The 15,335-nt window shown below is 26.6% G+C and overlaps 1 protein-coding gene across 4 annotated transcripts in view; it reads left to right on the top strand.

The window, feature by feature from the left end:
- The window catches only part of LOC129609863 (acetylcholinesterase-like), a 171,165-nt gene that overhangs the window by 36,965 nt on the left and 118,865 nt on the right, over positions 1-15,335 (top strand). For all 4 annotated transcript variants that reach the window (XM_055522015.1, XM_055522014.1, XM_055522016.1 and 1 more), the window contains exon 2: positions 4,543-4,582. The gene's annotated coding sequence lies outside the window, so the exon portion shown is untranslated. The remainder of the gene's footprint in view (positions 1-4,542; positions 4,583-15,335) is intronic.

Here is a 15,335-nt window from a genome sequence, read left to right as displayed (position 1 = left end):
TTTTTTTGTACATTTTTTTTTTAATTTTTCTTCTTTCTTAAAAGTTTTTTAATTATTTTTTGAGAAAAAAGATAACAGGATTGGAACCACAACAAACGGCAATCTGAAAAATTTGAATAAAAACTAAATCAATTGCTGAGCATATTATTTGCTGAATAAATTAGTTTCGCCATGTTATACGAATTTTTTACTTTTTAATTTACAAATTTCCATAGAAAAAATAAAGTTAAATAAGGCTAGATTGCCTTGGCTCGCACATTTTAATGTGATATTATGGTCTCAAATGAATAATACCATATTTTTCGAAATACATAATAAAGTTATACTATAATAATTATAATGACACTATTAAACAGATACCAGTGCCTCCTGAACTTAGAAATTAAAACTTACACCGTAGCGGTATAACTTGGTATCTTTTTTTTTTGTCCGTTAATTACTAGATTAACTATATTTTCGTTGCATTACTAGATTAACTATACTCTCTGCATTTTCGAAATTATCACTTTTAAAGTTTGAATTTCCGAACACCATATACAAAATTTGAACATACAATTTTAAAGCCACGAGCCTTCTTTACTTGAATTTAGTATGTTTCCGTTACTGCCTTATTTCAATCGTTTCTTTATATACCAAATATCATAATCTCGTCATTATTCAAAATAAGAGAAAATATTCGTACAACTTTTTCTTAATTTTAAGAGCAAAAACTTCTTTTTTTTGCTTCACAGATATTTTAAATACTTTAACAAATTTTATCTTATTGTTTTTTATTTACTTTTTTTTGTGCATTTAATTTCCTGGTTTTCCTTAGGTTCCAAATTCAAAAATAAGAAAAAAATGGCCATAAAACTAAGGTTAAGTTCTGCTCAACCTCTCTTTTCTCACATCTTTTAATGCTTTTTTCAATTTACATCATTTTCATTTTTTCGAATACTAGTTTCTCGATCTGTTTCCTGATATAATTTAAACTTATTTAATTTAAATATTAGTCTTCTTACTTACGTTGTAACCAAGCGTTCAGGTATTAGTTTTTTTTTTCTACACTTCTCTTGAGAGCACAAGGACTCTACTTGAAATCTGCATCTGGTTCGATTGTTGACTACTTTCTTAACTTGATCGTATTTCCTTGACGATAGGTTTCTCGCCTGGTATTATCCAGAGCTCCTCATTGCTAATAGTTTTCAGCCACAATATTTTCTGAAACTTCTATTGATGAAGACTTGTAGTTTCTGTCCCATAGTTTTTGATTTTTTGATTTTTATATCGCTGCTATATGTTAGGACTATTCTTCATTCACACATGATCGGAATATTCTGAACTTGGTCGTCCTGGATATCTGGCTGCGTCTCCATATCGGCTGCAACCTGCCGAACGCTACCCTTGTCTTTTTGAGTCTGTTATCTACGCCTTCTTGAGGCCCGCCATCAAGTGGTATGATGCTGCACAAGTAGCAGGAACTATTAACGAACTCACGTATAAATTAGCCTAATAAATAAGTTTCAACATAAAAGTACAATTGCATATTCGCGCAAGTGTTTTACAAAAGATGTACCACACAATAAAGCTCTCATATGACTGGAGCAGCATTCACGAAAAATTGAGCTATAACCATTGAGCTAGTATTAAAAACACTTTCCAAGTTCCAATAGTTGAAATTTTTTCGGTACGTACTTTACTATTTGAAAAGTAAAAATTTTAAATGTCCAAGTTAATCGGGACAGTTACGCAATTTAAGATCGTATTTTTTTATTCTATTCGACTGCTCACAAGTTTCTTCACTTTGATATTTTTTTTATGTCTAGATAGACATGAAATTTGATTACATAATGCAATTAAATTGAGGCTTTTAAAATAGGTTTTTTTATGCTTTTTGATACAAAAATTAGTGGTTTTTGGTCAATTTTTTTTTGGTTCGTTGTTGATCTGATCTAGTATTTTTTTTAAGACTTCAACTGAAACTAAAAAATACAAAATTTTTCTGCATCCATACTGTACAATAAATTGTATCCCGCTTGAGATTGTAAGTTTATAAGCACTTAATTAGAATCACAAATTTATGTGCTCTTAAACCTTTTAATTCATTAAAATTTGCATTAGAGCATATGCGGAATGGAATATTTAACCGGTCTTTACACTTAATATTAACGAACTCATTCGTCGTTGATTAACTCGTTCATATTTGAGATGATTTATAACCTAAAATAGACAGTAGAAATAAAATATGCTCTTATCTAACTTTACTTGACATCTTTATAAAATTTTCGAAAGGCGAACCAGTCAATTTTTTTTTGATTTTCCGAACGTCAAATCCGAAATTCCGTTAGTTTGCTCAAAACGTATTTTTTTTCCTCCAAAACGTATTTTTACGTATTGTGTAAACAATAGGTAGGTTATGTGATGGCAACAAATTTTGCACATCGAGTTTTTGGTGGGAATGCACTTCTCCGTAGTAGGGAAGTGTAAGTAAACTATTTTTAGCAACCTGTCGGTCCGTCGGTCTGTCGGTCTGTCGGTCTGTCGGTCTGTCGGTCTGTCGGTCTGTCGGTCTGCCGGTCTGTCGGTCTGTCGGTCTGTGTGTACGCGTGTATGTCAAGTTCCACTAAACCGATTTTGATGAAATTTTATATGTAAGTTTATTTCCACCATGGCACGGATTGATCAACTTTTGGTATATATCAGGCCTCGGGAACCGCACTTTTTAGCGGGCCTGTTTTATATTTTTCAACATTTTGAAGAAAATATTCAACCAATTTACTTGAAATTTCATATAAAAGCTCAGCTCGACCGTCCGCGAAAGTTCCTATGTTTTGAAAGAAATCAGGCATCGGCAACTAGACGTTTACTACGGGCAAAATATACATTTTTGTGTATATAAAGAGAAATAATCAACCGATTTCATTGAAATTTAATATTTGAATTTCTCGTATTAAAACAATGAACATGTAAATTTTTTGGAAAGATCAGAGCTCGAATTGATGGAATTTCTTCAAATTTGATATTTCAGTTCTGGTTATTACCGAAACTAACATTTCAGGGAATTCGGGTAGCACAAAGCGAAACTCTACTTAGAGCCAAATTTACATTTTTCTAAGTATGTTAACTATAAGCTTATTAATGTCCTAAAAATTGGAAAGAAGTATTTAACAGACATTTTTATAATATTCTGTAACACTTTCATTTAACTAGACAATAAACAATGCGGTCGGTTCTGTGCTGATCACATCAGATTTTTTTATTTGTGAAGAACAACACCTTTACTCTTACCAGTTTTTGAGTGGTTAAGACGTAAAATTATGAAAAAAAAAAGAAAGAAAAAACCTGTCTGTTTTCTTTTTTACAAAGAATTTCAAAGTTCAAAAAAATTATAAGAGAGCAGACAAAAAATATGAAAACAAAAAATACAAACAAAGTAAAAAAAAATCAAAAGAATATTTAAGTGAGATTTGTTGGTTGAAAAATAATTTGAATTTTAGCCATTAATGAACTAAAACACAAAATACTTTTTTTTTTTAATTATGGTGTCGGCAAAACCTTCATCTTACCATTAAAGTGCAAAAAAGAGTAAATTAAAATTAAAAGAAGAATTTGAAGGAAAACGAATTGAAATTGAAATTTGTAACCCAAAAAATTTTTTCACTGAAGTTATTTGGAAATTTTTCAATTCGCAACAATCTAGTTATAAACTTTATCAGATCTTGGACATTATTAATGTTAAACTATTCAAAATTAAAGTCTAATTTGGATTATAATCTGTCTTAATCAAGAAAAAAATATGACCTTTATCAACCATTTAAATCTTTAGTTTAAATTCTAAAAATCAACTAATTATATTTGAGCAATTTTCCGCAGAAATCATTCCCAAACTTATAAAAAATATTATAAAATTTAGGATAATGCAAAGAAATGTACTCTGAGCAACATTTTGTATTAAAATCTAAGATATTCTTCAATAAAATGTAAGATATTCTTATATTATTATTGCTTACATGAAAAGAAATTATTAAATTGGTGAACGTTCAACTAGCCTAGCCCCCATATTACTTACATTTTCAAAAGAAATTCTGCATAAATTTTTAATAGTCTTCAATAATAATCACAATTACGTAAACATTGTTTATAATTACTACTCCATTGTAAAGAATTAAAAAATAATTAAATTAGTATAACAGTTACATTTTCAGTTACAATATCTGTGAAAATATTGGCCCATATATTAAAAAAGCTGCACCAAATGCTTAAAATAAAAGCTATAATAATTCATAATGAGGCATTATTATTGGATTTGTCATAATTCTTTTGTAACTCCAAAAAAATGGTACCTATTACAAACAGCTTCAAAATATTTATCATAAAATTTATGTGATTTTCAAAAATTTTCAGTAGGTAATTTGAAAATTTAATAAAGTTAAATTTAATAATTTAACTTTATTAAAATTTGTTTTATAAACAATTAGAATCGTCTGTTTTATAATTATTACTAATTTAACATTATTAAACTCACATTACAACATTAACAATTTTATTTTTTTTATGTTACAGGAATCAATTTGTTAAGGGATTGAAACCTACAAAGTAAATTGTAAGTAAACTCTTTAATTTTATTATTAATTTAAAATATAAAATTTTAAAAAATATTTTTGTTGTACAAAACTATAAAGGATGAACCTGTAACGTGTTATAATCTCTCGGAGACAGAAAGGTGGGAAAATTTCTGCAAAGTCTAATTTACGAAATTAAGTCTGCAAATTTTCATTTAACTAAAAGCTTACTAGTAATTAATTTAAAGGATATATGGCAATATGAATGTTATTTATTAATCTTTAAAAATTTTAACCAAAACATTTTAGCTACTAAAACGATTGTACTAAATAAAATGTAAAAAAAAAAATCTAAAATAACTTTAAAAAAATCCACAAAAATTTACAACAAAAGATGTCATTTCGATTTTATATGGATATCAAAAAAAAAAAAAAAAAAAATCGCCTGAATCTATGCAATTTTTTCATATTTATTTTTTTTCATTCCTGTTCAAACTAACGTTTTTTTTATTTACTGCTGCAATTCAAATATTTGCTTTTGCAACATATTGAATTTAATATGAACTTTTATTGTCATTTTGAATTTATGACTTATAATAAATTAAAATCCATACAGAAATTTATGAAGAAAAGCAAAAAAAAAAAACTTTATTTTATTAAAAATGAGCAAAAAAAGCAAAAACAAAGCAAAACAATAAATAAATATTGTTACCTTATTATTATCAGCTTCTACAAACAAATTTTTCAGTTCACATAACTTCTGATTAAGACAGGTGTTCAATTTATACCTTCGTGTTGCATAACAAAAAAAAAATGAAAAAAAAAAAAACGAAAAAATAAATAATAAAAACAAAATCTTTTTTATTATCTTCAATTATGAAAATAAAAAAAAAAGCAAAAACAATTTTTCCTCTACACCAGTATCGCAGTCAATCAGTTTCGCTTTAAACTGATGGTAGATAAATGAAATTGAAAAAATAAAAAAAATCAAAGGAAAAAAAACGTAACAACAATCATCAAAAACCACCACTTTTTGCCAGTATCTCTCCGTCTCGCTCTGCAATATATCCTTTTTCTCTCTCTTGAATTTTTTTTATTGGTAACACAGAATAATTCAATAAATGATCAGGCTAACTATAAGACGACGAGAAATTCAAATCAAGTAAAAATTTGGAATACAAAAAAAAACGTTAGAGGCAATACCGTTCGAAGAAACAAACATGAACCTAGCACCAACATATTTATGAACAGGTTTCTAAAATTTACGAAGATGATTTATTCTTCATTATTTCATCTATAAAAATAACCCATAACTGCTGTGAAGAAATTACAACTTCAAATTTTTGTGAGTTTGCACAAAATTTTAAGAATAGGCAAAGAGAGCAAAAAAAAAAGTAATTATCAAAAATATCAGGACATTTTTTTGAAGCAATTAAGTAACTATTAACTTTGAAACAAAATTTGACTAAATCGAATTGAAAAATTTGAATAATTCCAACATAAACTGAATTTGTGAAAACATTTAGAATTGGCATGATAACAATCTTTAGAATGCTACTATCAAACCAAATTTTCGAAACTCATTTTCATTTTGGTCGAATTTTCCAAGGGTATTTTTTCCCCACTTTTATGACCTTCTTAAATTTTTCCGGATTAACACCACCGATTTATTTTTAACTACATATAGATCTCGTAACAATACTCTTGCAACTGTTACAAATGGCTAAACAATTTTATGATCTGTTACGGCATTTATTCAAAAAAATAAAAAGAAAATAAAATAAAATGTTTTTTTTTATATTCCTTTAAGCGTATATTCTTCGAGGAAGACTAAAGGACGAAAAAGGTGAGGAAAACCACAAAAAAAAAAATTAAAAAACAAAATAATAAAATAAAAAATTCAAAAATCATCTTTCATTTTGAAAAAAAAGAAAATAAACAAAACAAAAAATAAAAACAAATTTTCAAGGTGAAAACAATTTAAGAGCTTTTTTCCATTTTCTATTTTCCTTTATCTCAGTAATTTTTACTTATATGTTGGGTGTATACAAACATATTAACTGATAGAAATTGTAAATATATATATACCTAAAATTCGACATGTAAAAAAAAAGGATACAGATAAAGAAAACAAAAGTAAAATAGAAAAAGAGAGAGAAAGAGAGAAAATAATGTTGGGAAGGAAGGAAAGAAACAACAAATAACGGGTAGACTGCATAAACGGGATAATAGAAATTATATAGAAAGGATATAAAGTAGAAATAATTTAAATCGGATATATTAGGGTTACCTTATCTTCTTCTATTTGTGCTCGTACTACTTTTTTTTCGTAAAAATTTATTTATGATTGCTATTTTTTTAAAAGCTTTATTGTTTTAGGATCTTGTAGGACCAACGTTCATAAAAGTTGTCAAACAAATGTTATAGACATTTCGGAGACCATTACAACAATATGCCTGCCGCATTTCCATATAATTAATGGATTTTTTTAAAACTGCTACCATAACTTTTTAGGTAAAGTATCAGTTGGATTGGGGCAATCTTTCAGATTTTCAATACAGTTTCGTGTGCAATAAAATTATGCATTGATGCCAAATTTGATTCAAAACAAGAATATATGTGTTCGTGCATATGTACTTAATAGGGTCGGCTATATTTTTATGTTTCACACTTTGTAACAAATTTAATATTCTTCCCATTGTCATAAAAAAATAGGGTATAAAAGCTAGATTAATTGCAAATAGAATTTTTAAAGGATACTATAGAATTTTGAGTTCCTAACTATTACTTAATGCCTAAAGCAAGTTGCAGGGATAAAAATGTTCAACGATTTGATGTATGACAATTATAAGTGGAATTTTCAAATTTAGCCATAATTTTTTTTTCCAAAATTTTTTAATTGTTTTCAGTTTTTAAGAGTAGCACAACTTTTATTCATTATTTTTTTAATAATTTGATTACCCTTAATTGGAAAGAAAAACTTTTTATTTTAACAACATTTTCAATTTTTCTTCGAAAATAAGAATATACATATATACATATATACAATAAGAAGAAATATAAGAAAATTATTTATTTTTTACTTAATTTTCTAACTGATTCTTAAGATATAATGAATGATATACCTGCACTTTGTACACCTCCATTACGTTTCTTTTTTTTTAGTTCTTTGTTGTTAAAATGAAAAAAAAAAATAGCAATATCATTCTTTCAAATCCTTATATACATATATACAAATATATTATGTACAATATTGTAACAATATATACGAGATCTTATATACCATTTTCCTATACAATAAAAATACATACATACATACTTAATATTTTCTTTCAAATATGTTAACAAAGGCACTCATATTTAATATGTAACATTATATAAAAATAAATAATAAGGTTTTGTATTAAAATCATCACATATTTTCTACTCATGTATGTATATTTTCTAGGATGATTCTATATACGAATTCTAAGAAAATTTTGTAGGAAGACTTTACAATACAAATATCATTTTTAAAACATTGAAATTTTTTATGGAATTCTTTAAAGTTTTAAAGTTAAGAAAACTATTAAATGTTGCAAGATTTATTATAGATATTAATTCTTAAATAGAATGCGTTAAATTAAATCAAATGGATTACTCGCAGTTTGGAGTTATGTAGTTATGCATATCTAGGTATTATTTAGCATCAGAAAAGAAAAAAAATTGCAAATTTTTGTTGTCGATTGAATTATTTGTGTTTTAATTATCGTGCAATCTAACGGACGAACATTTTTAATTCAACGGAGCATTTTACGATCAGCAAGAGTACAATAATATATACAATACCGCACCTGAGACGACTCCTTCAAATAGTTACAAATTCCATACTAAAGTTAATGTATCCTTCTCGAAGGTGCAGAGTATAAAAAAATGCTATTAATTTTTAAATAACAATAGAAAAAGAAATACTTATTATGGCTCTGAACTCAGAAAGAGTTGTCCTCTTATATAAATTTTGTGCTTCAATTAAAATTTTTTCCATTTCATATTTGTTGTTGAAATTCATTTGTTAACCAATAACAAAACGAATTATGAATTATAAATGAATCCTGAAAAAGGGCTATATTTATAATTTTTTACTTTGCAAATTCTTTGTATAATTATTATCAATGTCATTTTAATATGAATTATTTATATTATATGTCAAAAACGGCTGTGTTTTAAAAAAAAACTTATGTACATTATTATTTATTATTTCGAATAAATTCCCAGGAGAATCAATATTAATTTGACCCAAAGGGATTTATACATACATTATACAATTTAAAGTACATTAAATATTTATTATTTTATTCTTGCATTTTATTTTTACCATAAAACAAGTTCAAATAGTTTAAATATAGTTCGAAGAGAAAATTATTAAGTACAAAATATACGAGTTAAGTATATAGATTTTTATAACAGAACATTACGTAAATGTGTACATTTTGTGTATGCAGGGTGATTCTGAAAGGTATACAACAACATATATTGATCAAATGGGCAAAACTTTTATTTCGGACTGGGTACCAAATCTCAAGGGTTTTCGAGTTCCAGGGATTTTAACGAATGCTCACGAAATCTTTACTTATCAAAGTTTTCTTTAATTATAACTTCCGTTCCAAAAAAAATAGGAACTTTAAACAAACAGTTTCTAAAAGGTCTAGTAAAGGGCATTGTTATTTTATTAATTGTATGTAGCAATCAATGTAAACAAAAAACAAATACTTAGTAATCATGTGAATTACAGTATAAAAGCAATGTAGAGAACATTTCGTCGGCAATTTCTTCATGCCTCTGTAACTCAGTTGGTAGAGCGTCCGCCTAGAAAGCGGTAGGTCACTGGTTCGAGTCCAGTTCGAGGAGAAAAATTTTTTTAATGAATAATTTTTCTGCCTTTAACTCGTTCCTTTGATTACGTCATCCATCTGTTCTGCAGTTGCATGAAGAAATTTCCATTAAGATAAATTAGTAGTGTAATAGGCACATTTATTATTCCGCAACTATGATGTTGTATTAGTAAAATTCATAATAAGGCTTAAGATAGCTTTGCTATTTGATTTTGTATTTTATGCACCTTCGGAATACTAAGCATTCGAACTTTAGGAAAAATCAAATTTTTCTCTTGTTTTATTTTCCAGTTTTTTTTAACCAGAGAATTTCGTAAAAAATTTTTTGAAACCTTGAAATTTTTTTTATGGAATTTTGCCCAGCTACTTAAATTTTAATTTAGGTCCTCAAACTCTATTTGTAAGAATAAATATTTTTAAATTTTTTTTAATTTCATAGCCATTATTTTAATTATTTATTGTTTTTTTATAAGATCGATATTCTCATAGTTATCGAAATCAAAATTTCATTAAATTTTTTGAAGCAAGACTTAAGAATGTCCTTCATAATAGAACGTTTCATAAAAATATGTTCAGCATGCGAAGCGTTACAATAGCAGAAACAAGTTGTCAAACACAACTAGTATTTTTAAATAAATGCATACACACTTGATTGACATTTAAATTTTTCTCTTAATATTAAAGTAATATTTCATAAATATTGCATACTTTAACGATAAATGAGTTACTTTAAATTTTAATTTTACTAATTTACATAAGCGATAGACCGTTAGAAGATGGGGCCGATTGGAAACACAGGAACAACCATTTTATCTGCATAAAAAATTACTTTTGTTAAAAAATTACAAAAATTTGTAAGCTTTTCTAATCCAAAGGTTATGGAAGAGAGGATGAAATAGGTAAATATTTTTTTTTAGAGAAACTATTTCCACCTGACAAGTGTTCATTTGTTTAACTTCAATTTGGTATCATATGAGCAGATGTTCGAATGAAAAGAAGTTACATACATTAATAAAGTTAGATCAAACCACTGGTTTGTATTGTAGCTCTTTTCTATATGTGGATAAATAATAATATACACGTATATGTATAAACATTATACAAACAATATACTTGAATAATATTCTCTTATTTATTCATTATAATTTATAACAATAAAATTTTTTTTATTATTCTGGTTTATTTCGAATGTGTATACAATATACCTATATTGTAAATATAGGTATATTCGAAATATACCTATATTTCGAATGTGTATACAATTATATTTATTTAGCTGACCATGTATACTTTTGCATTCTATACAATATGTGTATTTAGTATTAAAATAGATTTATTTATATTTATTCTTAAAGTATAAATACGCACTATACTGTATACATACTTTACCATATTGTATGCCTATTTTCTCTTAATAATATATTTAAATATTGTTATATATTCTCAAAAATAAATAGGTTACACATACATATATATTTAGTTATACATACATAATGATAATATTTTATATAAAAGTGTGTATATTTCTAAGATAATATAAATGCAGTATAACAAAATATTAATGATCAATTTCATAGGAAGACCGCATAAATATTTTAGTATATTAAAATTAGGATTTATATTATTGCATAATACATACATTTACATATATTATGTTATTATCTTACTATATGCATTTATATTTTTAATTTTAAGAATTTTGATAACGCATATTTAAATATGCACATGTACACCAACGTATATTTGTAATTAAAAATATCTTAAGAATAATATGAGGAGTTACCGTTAGTTATATGAATCTAGAGCTCAAAGTTTCAACATAATTTTTTTCTGAACATTTGCAAGTTTCTAACAATTTGAAATGTTCTAATGTTGCCAGAAAATAATCGAACAATAATCGAAAGTGTAAACTTTTATTTCAAATACTACTCGTATATGAAAGATTGAAAGTAGCCTATACTAATTTATTATATTTAGTATAGGGGTTCATTTTCTGTGATCTAGTTTATGTACAAATTTTCCTTGTTAATTTCGTTAACAACTAGAACTCAAATATTAAATTTCAAGAAATTCTGAAAAGTAATTCCGGAAATTCCTTAGAAAAACATGTTTGTTACTTGTTCATTGTTTTAATAACTAGAGCTAAAATATGAAATATTAAAAAAAATTAGGTTATTATATTTCCGCACATGAACAAAAATTTAAATTCGGCACTTAAAGAAAAGACCACTTGCTGACAAAACACTTCCACAAAAAGTTAGGTAACTATAGTTGCATTATAGAATTTATATATAACATTCCAGCGAAATCCATTGATTATTTTCGGCGTAAGCCCGTATTGAAAATCCGGTATAGACTTGAAAATTTTTATTTAAATTTTAAATTAAAATATATAACAAATCAAGAATTTAATCATAAATATTTTTAGTAAACAAGAAAAAAAAAAAAACAAAAACTCTATAATCAAAATTCAAAACAGTGATTTCTAAATGAAAACAGATAAACGGTATAGTAGGTGTCATGGTCGGTATTCATAAGAGATCAGGAACGTTATTTTCTTCTAACAATAATAAGCTTTAACAAAGCTTTGTTATCATGTCATTCGTCAAAAATTTTTGTTATGAAGCTTGTTGTATACGCTTTATTAATGATCTATAATACGATTTATTAATGATTTATTAATGATTTTATTAAAGATTTTGCAAAATTTTTCTTTTCCAAGTTGCCAAGTAGATAAAGCAAAAGTATTAAAAATGAGAAAAAATAGAGTTGACCTTGTCAACTCTGTGATACCCGTACGAATTTGTTATCCTATGTGCGAATAAATATGCTTAAGTTGCTGTATTATCATATTAATTTATGCAAAACTTCAGTGCTATGAGTTTTTCAAAATACTGAGTGCGCCAAAATACTATTGAAGTTGTATTGGAGCTACCAACAAGAGCCAAGAAATTTTAACGAGTTTTATTAAAGACATCGGCCCTACTAATATATTTGTTTCTGGGAAATTTCAATACCACAGCTTTTATAGTTTCTTAGATAAGGCAGCTACCCGAACCGGTGCCCCAATCATGTCCAATTTAAATAGGGGTCTGGCACTTACGACAATAAATCATTTGTGAAAATTTGGTGAACTTAGCTCAATTAGTTTTTGAGTTATCGTTGGGACGGACGGACGGACAGACAAAGCTAAATCAACTCAGAATTTGACGCTGATCAAAAACATACACTTGAACCTATATCTAAGACCGTTATTTCTTAGCGTTACAAACGGTAAGGCAAATTTAGTATACCCTCCAAACATACGTTCGTACGGGTATAAAAATTTTCTAAATTTTATAGTCGATAATAAATTCGTTCCATTTATGTGAATCTATATTCATATCAATTTAAATAATATATATACATATTAGGATCTCATACTGTTACCGTACTGATCGCATATTTATCGCATATTTATTTAGTAAAAAGTTCACAATAAACTTTTTAAAATAAAAAAGTTTAGTTTAGTCACTTATGAACAAAGCGCACAATAAAAACTCGCCTGTTAATCATTGACGCGGAAAAACAAAAAGGAAAATATTTAATTTTTTTTTTTTAATATTTCTTTGATCAAAAAATAATTAAAAAATTTAATAAAAGCTAAACAAAGGAGTAGTTTGTGAAAATAAGCGAAAAGTGTTCTACAAATATAAATTTCAAAAACTGTTCTAAATTTTGTAGAATTGGATATATAAAGGTAAGTGAAAAGGTACTTCAATGTTTTTATAATAACACTCATACATACATATATCATTTTTACCGATCGCATTGCATACAATAAGGGAGGTTATATGATTGTACCAAATTTCGGATGTCGAGTTTGCAGTGGAAACACACTTCTTCATGGTAGAGAAGTATAAATAAACTATTTTTAGAGAGGTGTCGGTCTGTCTGTTTGATTGTCTGTTTGTCTGTCTGTCTGTCTGCCTGTCCACATGTCTGTCGGTCGGTGTGTCTGTCGGTCTGTGTCTACACGGGTTACCTTTTAATTTCTACCCCTATAAATTTTTTTTTTTTTTAAATCAGGGCTCGGAAAACGAAATGAGGGCCGATTTTACACTTTTTACCATATTTCTGCGACCAATTGATGGCATTTCTCGAAATTTAATATTTGTGTTCTGGTTGTTACCGAAACTAACTGGAGAATTCTTCAGGCAATTCGGATATCACAAAACAAAACCCTCCTAAGAGCCAAACTTACATTTTTTTTAAGGTACGCTTACAAAAAACTTACTGGCGTCCATAAAATTCAAAAGAAGTGTTTAAATAGACATCGTGGTCAATTATATGCTGATTCCATCAGATTTTTTACTTAATATTGTATTGTATATTTTATGTAATATTGTATAGAAAAAAACCGCCAAAAAATTCAATAATTTCGGTAAGAGCTTTTAAAAAAATCTTTTATAAATAGTAGATATCAATGTTAGGAGCAGGAAAATTTGGAAAGTTTTAAATTTGTCTTTGGTATTCAAAGTAAATTTTCCACCTCACATTCTAAAAACAATTATTTATTTTTAACAACTGTGAAAATGGATTTCCTCTCAATGTATGGACCTTCGCCCAAAATTCCTGAAAAATCAAAAAAATTTTTCGTTCATCCACTTTTTTGATTTAATAAAAGAACTTATCTTTAAGCTGAATGTTAAATGCTAAATAATGATATTGAATCACCTCAAACTCACAATAGTAAGATCATTCCAATTATAGTATAGCACAATATTAGTACTATAATAACTGGTGTTGCAGCTTACTTTCAAAATTTTTTTAATATTGTAATATTGTATATTGTAAATTTATTCCAACTATAGTTTCTCTTATACAAAAAAAATACATTTTTATAATGAGTGTAATATTATCGGAAAAATACAAGCAAGTTGATTATTGAATATAGTCACTTTTGCACATTTAATAGTTAACTTATTTGGAAGTGTTATTCAAACTTCAGCATCGCAAAAATTAAAAGTTAATCCAAACTAAATCGACTTGGCGCTCAAAACTAAAGCAAATTCGCGTAATATGTCCAGAAATAAAGATGCAAAATCCTAGATATACACATAAATATATACTAGGTTTGAAGCTGAAAATCCTAACCGAATTGAAGCTCAATGTACCTTTTTCTATAATGGGGATTTTTAATTCACATATGGTGTGTATTTCTAGAAAAACCATATATTACAAAACATTTATATATAATATATTCCATTGAATCAGTTCAATGATATCAAGACTGTGTTTGATAGTATTACACTATACCATAATACAAATAATATGGATCCAAAAATTTTTGTTTAAAATTGTATTAAACACCTATTTTTTCTCCCAACGAAATATTAAGAATGAAAAACTGTAGTCAGACACGAATATTTTAATTTTTTCATTATAAATAGAAAAACTCAACATTTTATACACCAGTAAATTCTGCAGTGTCTTTTATTATATTAGGTATACACACATTATTTGTAATACATATTAGTTTCCTGTAATAATTTTATTAAAAAAAATTAAAAGAAAAAATTTAATTACAGAGAACGTACACATATACTTCAAAAAGTACTCTCAAAAAGAGGTTAAAAAAATTTAATAAAAGAATTCTAATATTGTATATCAATATCAAAAAATATTGTCAGTCTGCGATGATAAAAGTGACAATTCAAAATATATATATATTTGAGAGTGTTTTATATCTTGATGTAAGAATTTGCACATATTTATAAAATAGGCTTACTCATTTACCCGTTTTTATTAATAAATTGTTGTAATAATTAAAAATAAACTAGAGATTAAATTAAAAACTTTTTTTTAATCCCCGCCATTTTGATATTTCCTTAAAATGTGATGGGAGCGTCATCAAAACCCTTACCAACGATTAAGAAAATGT

The sequence above is a fragment of the Condylostylus longicornis genome, unplaced genomic scaffold, assembly GCF_029603195.1.
Source record: "Condylostylus longicornis isolate FDR11 unplaced genomic scaffold, ASM2960319v2 ptg000040l, whole genome shotgun sequence".
NCBI lineage: Eukaryota > Metazoa > Arthropoda > Insecta > Diptera > Dolichopodidae > Condylostylus > Condylostylus longicornis.
This window is presented reverse-complemented; position numbering and strand designations above follow the sequence as displayed.